At 34.1% G+C, this 10,362-nt stretch overlaps 1 pseudogene; it reads left to right on the top strand.

Annotated features, from left to right (window-relative positions):
- The first annotated feature begins 8,807 nt into the window (after positions 1-8,807).
- On the top strand, positions 8,808-9,713 carry LOC149216037 (uncharacterized; annotated as a pseudogene).
- Positions 9,714-10,362: the final 649 nt, after the last annotated feature.

Here is a 10,362-nt window from a genome sequence, read left to right as displayed (position 1 = left end):
AATGATTTAAGGTTTTTCATGCACATTAGGGCAAGGGCTTCTTCATTAGGATTAGAGCTTCATACACATAGGCTTCCATTCATGTATCTTAAGGGCATCATAAGTATTAGGACTTGCATCAATGTATTAGGGCTAAGGCATCTTCTAGAGTATTAAGGCCATTTTGATCATGCATCACCAATCTAGGGCATAAATGTACTTAGGGCAACAACATGAAAGGGTTTATGGCATGTATCACAAGAATATTTTCCATCTCCAACAATTCCATATTGACATCAATGACAACCTTGACCAACAATCTCCCCCTTTGTCATTGATGGCAATATTCTTTCCCTTCCAACATTTTCTCCCTCTTTGTCATTGATGGCAAATATTCTTTCCCTTCCAAAATATTGATGGAAAACAAGGTGCCCAAGTACTCCCCCTATTAAGTTGCTTCTCTTCATCTTATTTTCTTCATCAATAATAGTTCTTCATAGGTATGTTACTCCCCATGTCATGATGTTCTTCCTTCCGATAATGAGGTACATGATAAATGTGTCTACATGTGATGAACCAACTCCCCATATATGCATAAATTCCTCTACCTCAAGAAAGATGACTTGCTTAGTGATAAAATGGAAGAATCTTCAACAATATTCCAACGGATGAGTAAGGGATCATGTTCTTCAATGGACTTTCCCCCAAGAGATGATCTATCAAAGGATGATTGTCCATGAGTGACTCATCAAGGATTTCATAGGGCCCTTTCACGAATAGCTTCTGCAAGAATGATCCCAAGTTCCCCCTAACTATATGCATGATGTCCCCTTTGGGAATGTCTCATCATTAAACACTTGGGATATCACATCTTGATGTCTTCATCAAATCAACAACATGTGTTGTTGGCTAGAGTGTCCAAGAGACTTTTAGATCCAATTTAATTATTTCTCCATGTTTGTGTAACTTTCTTTGCTAACTTGATTGTCATGATTCTAGCTTGTGTAGGGACCCAATTCAAGTTACAATCACATGCCATATGTCCAATGTTATGGCAATTGAAGCACTCCATCTTGTTTATGAATGAGTAATCATGACTACTTCTTGCAAAATTGCTTCTAGGAGATTGATGGGGACCATTATATTTGTCTCTGTGATATGCCCTACAATCTTTTGCCATGTGCCCAAAGTTTGTATAAGAATAGCAATAACCAAGAAAGATACCTTGGTACTTGGGAGATGAAAATTTCCTTGATGTAATTCTGAAGCATTTTTGCCTTGGGATTCTTTGATGATATTCATTGCCTTTTGTATTCTTGACACCATTTGGAAGTCTCCTTGGAGTAGGATTTATTCCATAGTTGTCTTGACTCTTCTCCTTGTCTTTGCTTGAACTGGGAGCATCAACATTTCTTTATGGCTTCCTCACATCCTTGTTGTATGAAGCATTAAGCCAAGACCTGATTTATCAAGGGGAGACCTTGGATGACTTAGGATGTCATCTAAGGTTTGAGAATTTTTCAAGTTCTTATTCAACAAGTCAACTTCCTTTTTAAGAAAGGCAATTGCTTCCTTCATTTTCTTACATTCTTCATCCCTATTTGATAGAATGATCTCCATTTCTTCCTTCAACTTGGTTGTTTCACATGATTAGGCCTTAAGAGAAGTGATTTCTAATCTTAACTTGGTGATGTCATCATCCTTTTCTTCTAGTTGGCACATCATGGTGTTTCTCTCCTTTTTTTCTTCATCAACTTGTCCTTCTATGAATGCTAAAGCTTCCATCACCTTCTCAGCTCCTTCTGCTTGATTCCTTGCTTCTTCTAGTTGAGATCTAAGAGAGGAGACCTCTTCCTTGTATTGACTAATCTCTACTTCAAGTTTGTTCAAGTTCTTGAGTCTTTGTACAAGGTGGCTTGACAAATTTTCTTCCCTTTTCTTTGCCTTATCCAATTGATTTGTCATGGATATGATTTCTTCATGATGCTTTCTTTTGTTTTGATGAAATTCCTTAAGTTTAGTGAGATCCTCATATCTTTCTTGTACTTGAATCTTTGAAAAGGTCAACTTCCTTCCTTGTCTTGTCCTGGTCACCATCTTGCGCTTTCTTCTTAAGTTCCTCATTTTCCTTTTTCAAACTGTCAATCTCTTCCATGGCAAATATAATTTTAGTCAGGAGATATTCTTCAAACTCTTCTTTGCTTTCTTCTTCTTCTAGGTTTTCTTTGGCCTTAATGTCATCATTCTTATTCTCAACTTCCTTGATGGGTTATGGATTTCCTTCTTGCTTTCCATCATCTTCTTGACTAGAGGTCATGGTCAATGCTTCTTTTGAGTGAAGATCATGAAGTTTGTCCCATATATCTTTTACTGACGAACATTTTTCCAAATTGGCCTTTATAGAATTTGGTAGCCCATTCAAAATTGTCTTCATTTCTCTTGTATTGTAGTCCTTGGATTCACCATTGTGCTATTAGTAATCATTGATTCCCATACTCCAACACCTTGAGCCATTAAGAAAATTCTCATTCTTACCTTCCATACACCAAAGTTTTCATTGAACACTGGAACATTCTAAATTTGATTGTCTTCAATTTTCATGGTTGAGGAAGAGACATCTTTAAGGAGGATTGGAGGATTTCTTCCTTAGCCTTGCCATTTGTGTTCTAAGGATCAACCTTCAAGCTGCTAGGCTTTGAGTGAAGGTACTGGCTCTGATACCAATTGTTGGAAATACTGAGAGGGGGGTGAATCAATGTTTCTTTTCAATTGTTCGTTTTACCAGTTAGATCACTTATATTTAGAACACAAAATGAACAATACGAATTTGTTCCTTCGTTGGTGCAATAATTACAGAGTTTAGGATCAGACCAACGAGAATTATGTCTTAAGCTGTATTGGATTCCACCTGAAAAAATAAGCCCAACAAATCCATAACTCCTACAAACCTTCGTTGCTCAAAGATGCCTATTGTTAGATGTATCTTTTGTCTCAACTGGAGCGAGAGAGAATTTCAAGGCACAATCCTTTAAATTTTCATTTTTATTCATATCTCATTTGGAGAACAATATGACACATATTTATAGGGTCAGTAGGATTGCTCGAATTCCACAAGGAGTTGTCTTTAGTGTGATTTTTTGGATTTTCCAGTGCCGAAATTCAGCAGAAAAATTTTGAGGTGAAATCTGGATTTGTGTTATTTAAAGTTTAAACTAGTTTTTTGACTGTATATATGGATTCAACACCCTAAAAAAACCCCTAGGGAACTTCGATTGTGTAGGGGTTACACATCAAGCTTGTGATTTCAATAAATTCCTGCTGGATTTGAGAGAAATTAAACCGGAAAAACCCACCAATTTTTTTTTCCAAAAAGTCTCACTGAAAACAATTTGATTCCACAAAAATAATGAAATAGTTGAATTCTATAGTGAAGCCAACTTGATATAAGGAGGGAATTTAGATTTCAAATTCAAATTCTTAGAGCTAAAAATGTCATGATACTCTAGGTTGAATATTTAATTAATAATAAATGCAAATAAAATATCTTAGCCAAAGATATTTAATTTATTCCACATCATCAACTGATTGGGGTTTTTGCCCATGGGATGGGTCCTTCATCTTCAAACAAGGATATCTCCCAAACCGTGAAGGCTTGGAATCATCATGACACAAAGCATTAATTGATGATGATCTTGTGAGCATATATACTAATATTCAACCTTAAATCCTTCAATAAGTGTAGGGATTCTAGAGTTTCTAGGGCTTCTCAACTATTGGAGCTTCAACTAATGCACACCAAACAAATATTAAGATCGTTCAAAAATTGTCATTGGCATCAATGACAACACCATTCAATATATATATATGATTTATTTATAGTTTTAATTAAATATTATTAACATAAATTGATTTAAAATTGGTTTTTTATTTTTGTTAAATTTAAAATAAAATTGTTTTACTTAATAATTTTTTTTATTTATTTATTTATTTATTTATTTATTTATTTTTTATGTAATTTGACGGAGTAAAAATGTTAACATAATGTGATATTGCAACGCCTTCAGATATAATTAATTTTAAGATTTTTTTTCATCTTAGCAAACCTAAGATATGTGATCAAATAAGTATTTTGGTGTAGTGAGATTGTAATTTCTTCTTGTTCAAAATATGCAAGGTTGCATATTACACTTAATTTATATATATATAACAACTCAGGTCTACTATTCCACCATTTTTAATTAAATACAATCCTATAGCGATATCCACCAGTACTATGGTTATCTCTGGCCCTGATTTGGCAGTTGGGTCCTCCAGCCTCTTAGAGACAAGCTCTCGGGCATCATGATCTCAGACAGATGTACATAACACACCTCCTTTTCATGGATGATGTGTTAATGTTCCTTAACGGGGGCCTTGGAAATCTGACCACTATACAACACACTATCAATCTATTCAAAATTGCTACTAGCATGATCATTGATAACTCAAAATCCACCATTACCATTTTGGAATGCCCCTTGCATGTGATTCAGTTTGCACTACAAAGGTTTCCATTCACCCTACTGCAGCTAGATGAAGGCCTCTGGTATCTGGGATATAGGCTGAAGACGCTCGAAGACAAAATAGTTGACTGGATATGGTTGATTTCTAAGCTTGAAAGGATACTTAATATATGGTATCACAAGTATCTCTCCAGCGTTGGAAGACTAGTGCTCATCAAAGCTGTCCTCGAGGCCACCCCTGTATATTGGATGTCACTTGCATGGATTCCAAGGGGCATCCTTAATAGAATACAAAACCTTTGTTGTAGATTCATGTGGAAAGGCAAACAAACAGGGAGGATATTTGCATGGGCAAAATGGGATCTCATGTCTATCCCTAAGAAATGGGGAGGATGGGGTATTAAGAAACTGGAAGATTTCTCCTCTGCACTAGCGGCCAAGCTAGGGTGGCAATTAATCACCACTAGTAGCCTTTGGACCAAAGTAGCATCCTCTAAATATATCGATCCACTAAGGTCGATGGATTGGCTGAGACCAAAGTAATAAGACTAGTAGCCTTTGGACCAAAGTAATATGAAAATTTTGAATCTCTACTGCTCGTCTAGTTTCGTGATAGACTAATAATCAAGGAAAAATAATAATGTATCTCTCTTTATGAGAGTTCATACAAATTCCCAAAACTTACTCCCAAACGAAAATCTATTTATTTATTAAATTTATTAATATTGTAATTTTACATGAGTGTAAATATTTTTCTATTATCTATATAAATATGATTACATTTTGCATTATATAGAATTTTTATAGCAATCAATGTACATAATGTTTCCACTACATTATACACACTATAGTAGAGATGTTGTAATGTAATGTCTTGTAAATAAAAAATCAATTAAAAAAATTAATGTAATGTAATGTAAACATTTTAACGAGGCCAAAATAGAATAAAATAAAAACAAAAATGACCCCATGGTATTCATGTGGAATATAACCTATTTAAAAGAAAAATTAAACCAACCTAGATCCATTTTAACTTTGGATCTACAGAGAGAGAGAGGGATCAAATCTTTTGAAATGCAAGCCTCTTTTAAAGTGAAAAGAGATTTGATCTCTCCACACTTGGTAGATTGGAATTTAAAATATTACATTTTGTTAAGTAAAAGGTAAACTAATAGCAGTGATTGCTAAAATAGTTATGTTTTGACATCTGGTAGAAATATTGTATAGTAGTGTCTTATAAATATTTTGACTCGGTCAAAATAAAATAAAAATTATTCTATGCAACTTGGATCCATCTTAAATTTGGATCTACCAAATGCCAAGGGAGATCAAATCTCTTTTCATTCTAAAAAATATTTATATCTCAAGAAATTTGAAATTTCTAAATTACTTTCTAATTAAATTAATATATAAATAAAATTATTAAAAAAAAACAAAAATATTTGATAATTAATGTGTTCTAAAAATTTATTGTTGTAATAAATGTTTCTTAAATTTTGCAATAAAATGAATTGATATCCCAAAATCAACAATATTTCAAAACTAGTTAAAATATTATCATGATCTAAATTCAATGTATGATATAACAATGTTTTTAAAAAATTTACCCAACTCTAAACAATTTAGAGTATCCGAATTTAACCGCATAATTAGTGTTCCCTGTGACTTAGTTTAATTATTGAACTTTGAAAGGTATAAACCAACTGCCACATTTGAACAAGGGCAATATTGTAGATACTATAGCTTAATTTATGTTAGGATATTCCAACACATAGAAAATAGTTAAAAATAGTTAAGTATAACTTGGTCTAGTGTAGAGTTACGTAAAGTGTGTTTTTTTACTATGTACTTTTGTAACTTACAATCCGATGGTCACGATATGTTCTAGACATGAAGTGATCTGATGGTTCATTCTCTCCTCCATATTACCAACACTTGATATGTGTCTTAACACACGATTGGTCCATAATCTCTATTTAAAGAGCATGGAGGGTCATTTGGAGGGTGACCGTTCATGAGATGAGATTATGTAAATTTTCTTTCTTTTATTAACAAATTACCTAAAGTCGCTACATTGGCTTAGGCCATGGACTGTTTTCCTCTTTGAAGGTTTTAACCACATCAGAAACACCGATGTATTGATCTGTGATATGTTTGTGAGTGGTGTCCTTTGGTGTTCTACCTGAGGAACTTACCCTGTAAATTCCTACATGGTATCAGAGCTATTTGAGCGCTACGTACATTGATTATCCAAATTCAAAGCCGATACAACCGCATCTAACTATCGTTTCCTAGATCTATTGTTTTTTACTGCTTTCGAGCCGAGAAGACTGCTCTATTGTGTTAGAAGCATCTATTCCAGTGAAGAACCCCTTTCGTTTCACGTGAAAAAGGTTTTTTGTAGCCCTAACTACGTCATTTTTAAGATCTTGAAGTATATAGTCTTTATTTGCAGTTTTAGTTATTCATCTCTCTGTTTATTTCGGTTTATTTAGCTCTCTGTTTTTATTACCGAATCTATACCTTTCATTTCTGTGTCTGCTCTTTGCTCCGCGACTCTGTGCAATCTGAACAAATCAGAAACAGAGAGGAAGGATTTTTCTCATGCGTATGCTCTTTTCCGCCGCGCTTTAGGGTGATCTCAAAAAATCAAAAGTTTTCAGCAAAAGCTAACTTCAAGCTATAAGGTTTGGTTTTTTTTTGCATGTCCGTGTTGGGTTGTGTGTTTTTTTGTTTTGTAGGAAAAAAGAGTTTTTCCAAATAAGCACGGACTCCAAAGCTTCAGTGACTAAAAAATAAAAAAATAAACCCCTTCCTCTTTTCCAAAAATTACTAACCTTTATACTAGCTCACTTGGTTCAAAGTTACTTTATGAGAATAGAGATCTTGAATTTAAGTCTTTCTTTTCTTTTTGTTGAGTTACTTTTTCAAAAAGCACATGTAACTTATGTTTTAAAGTTGCTTTATGTAAAAGTGTTCTCACCCATTATAAAAAATGAGTCACTTATAATTTTAAAGTCTTTTTGTCTTTTATTTAAGTTACAATTTAGTGGGTAGCTCATAAAGTACCATTGTAAAAATGGTTTGCACTTGTTTATAAAAGTGGGTTACATTAAAAACAAAAAAACAAAAAATAAATAAATAAAAAAAATAAGAAGAAAAGTAAACTAATTAGATTAAGTTTGGAAGGGGGGTAGGAATTTTTTTTAAATATAACATTATCATTCAATTCCACACATTCACGCACTTCGTCGACATCTTTAACAACTTTTTTTCAAAAAACCACAACTTCTTCATCAAGAAATCGTTTTCAGAGCTTTTTTTTAATCGCCCTAATTTTTAGAGATCTTTCCATTGGAACACTTAGTTTCAACATCTATAGCTTTAGTTTCTGTTAAAATGGAAAGTCCATGCCAAGTTATTCTTGACAGCACCAACTACTTCCAATGGTGGTCTTACATTATGGATTTACTTAGAAGTAAAGGTCTTTATAGAATAGCCTCAGGCCAAGAAACTAAACCTAAAAATGGAAATAAGGCAGCGAAATGAGAAAATAAGCAAGATCAAGCACGTGGGTTGATAGGGATGTCTATTTCTCCAAACCTTAGATTTCATATCGCTTTGTAGCCATGATCTAGTTCTTCAACTTGTCCCGACCATGAATCACATTTATTTCACATTTATTGGTTTCGAAACACATCGACAAATGAATTATGATGTGATTTTCTCCAAAAACTCTTCTCAATAAACCATAAATATTATGAATTTATCATAACTTTTTTAAATCACAATCCAATATTCTTGAAATCTACCATTTATACAGTGATTTTTGTGACCATAAACTTATACAAATATTTTTGCTGCTAAATTTTTTATAATTTTAAAATCACGAATGATATCTTTGAATTTTAGGATTTTAATTTAAAAATTAAAATTATTTATTATTAAAAACATTATTTATATAAAATTACAATATCATATTAAATATTAATAATTTAAACTCAATTTGGCAATCATATAAATATTATCAATTAAGAATTGAATTATTATTACTTCGAATTTTAAATAAAATCTCAGAAATAATTGCATTTCCCCGTGCATAAACAACGACTAAACTTTATTGTTAGATCTGTTTACAATAATTTTGACTATCAATTATTTTTTCATAAAAGACATGTATTAAACAGCAAGGCCCATCTCTTTTGGTTAGGCTTTCTCTTTCGGTTAGGGTTTTATTTTTCGAACTCGTTCTGCATAGAACTCTGGAGAGTCGAGGGAGGGAGGGCTAATGAAGGCGAATTGAAGGTGCCTGCCACGGCTAGACGGATGCGGTTGTCCACAAACAATGGCTTCCCAGCAGAGAAGTGCGGGGCTTCAAACGCACGGCGTTTTGCGCTATCGGTTTCAAGGAGCAAACAGTAAATGCGGAGGAAACCATGGAATGATAGTGGTTGCTCCAACAACATCCATGAGGTGATTTTCTCTTTCAATTATGCCATTTATTCTATCTGGAGAGAGGATTCATGATGAACAGAAGCAGTGATACGACTTCAACCGTAATCAAAAGTGGAGAGAAGTATTTGTTTTTGCTTCTTTACAGTTGTGATTTTAAACACTGTTGGGTCGTATTGTCGCTTTCGTTTGAGAGGACATCATGACAGCTCTTATTTCAAGTGACGAGTTATGGATAACTGGGAGAGAAAATTGCTACATAAATGTTGTTCGGGGATAGTTCCTTTGAATGCGAATTTCAGTCATGTCACGGAGAGTAACAAGGGTTCTGAAATTGAGATGATTATTGCATGGTGCCTTTGTAAAAGCTGCTGTGAGAGCTAGGACAGGCAGAAAAAAAAAAGAATCGAAACTTCGATAGTTACGGGGTTGGAAGATAGCGGAGATGATGGCTCCGATACCGATTTTAACAGAGGATGAGGAGGAGGAACAAATGTAGGAGGAGGAAGAGAAGGTCAAGGAAAATTTAGTCTTATTCTTCAATTGGCGAGGATGATGCATTCGCATATTCTGATGATTGTGAAAGCAGGAAGGGGAGACGATGAAGGAAGAGGACTCGCTATGATATAGGGATTCTGAGAAACAAGGAGGACGAGGAAGAAGAGGAGGCAGACAAAAATTCATAGGAAGCAGGGTGGGAACATAAGTCCCCATGTTTTGAGACAGTGCACATCACAAAACGTGGCTGGAAGCACATAGTTCCAAGAAAATTGAGTAAAATTGGATGATGTCAGGATACAATAAAGGCACTATGGCGGACTCCATTATAGAGGCATGTTACTTATGTATGAATTCTCAGAGTGTCCTTTAATTTATCATTATTTTTATGTTATTTATCTGGATTATACATGATATCATAAAGTATTCAATATAAACCCATGGGTGTCTGCCCTTAGCTATCTCATATAAGCCCATGGGTGTCTGCCCTTAGCTATCTTCGGGAGTGCCTCTATGAATGTCTTGAAGTAGATCCCCCCACATTGAGACAGTTTGATAGATATTTATGAATACCTTGTAGTAGATTCCCCGCTGGACACCTTAATTGATTTTTATGGCGATGATATGAACTTGAGATGTCTTGCCGATCCTAGTTCACTATTAGTTTTGCGATTATCAGTAACTGGTTTGCAAGTAGGTATTTTCGGAAGTGCCTTTATGAAAGTCTTGAAGTAGATTCTCCTACATCGAGGCAGTTTGATAGATATTTATGAATATCTTGTAGTAGACTCCCCTACAGACACCTTGATTTATTTTTATGGCGATGATATGAGCTTGAGATGTCTTACCTGATCCTAGTTCACTATTAGTTTTGCGATTATCAGTAACTGGTTTGCAAGTGCAGACTAAATATTGTAAATATTTGTTGATT

The sequence above is a fragment of the Pinus tabuliformis genome, chromosome 1_1 (genome assembly GCF_031772625.1).
Source record: "Pinus tabuliformis cultivar Carrire ecotype Pingquan chromosome 1_1, CPIR1, whole genome shotgun sequence".
In the NCBI taxonomy this organism is placed as follows: Eukaryota; Viridiplantae; Streptophyta; class Pinopsida; order Pinales; family Pinaceae; genus Pinus; species Pinus tabuliformis.
This window is presented reverse-complemented; position numbering and strand designations above follow the sequence as displayed.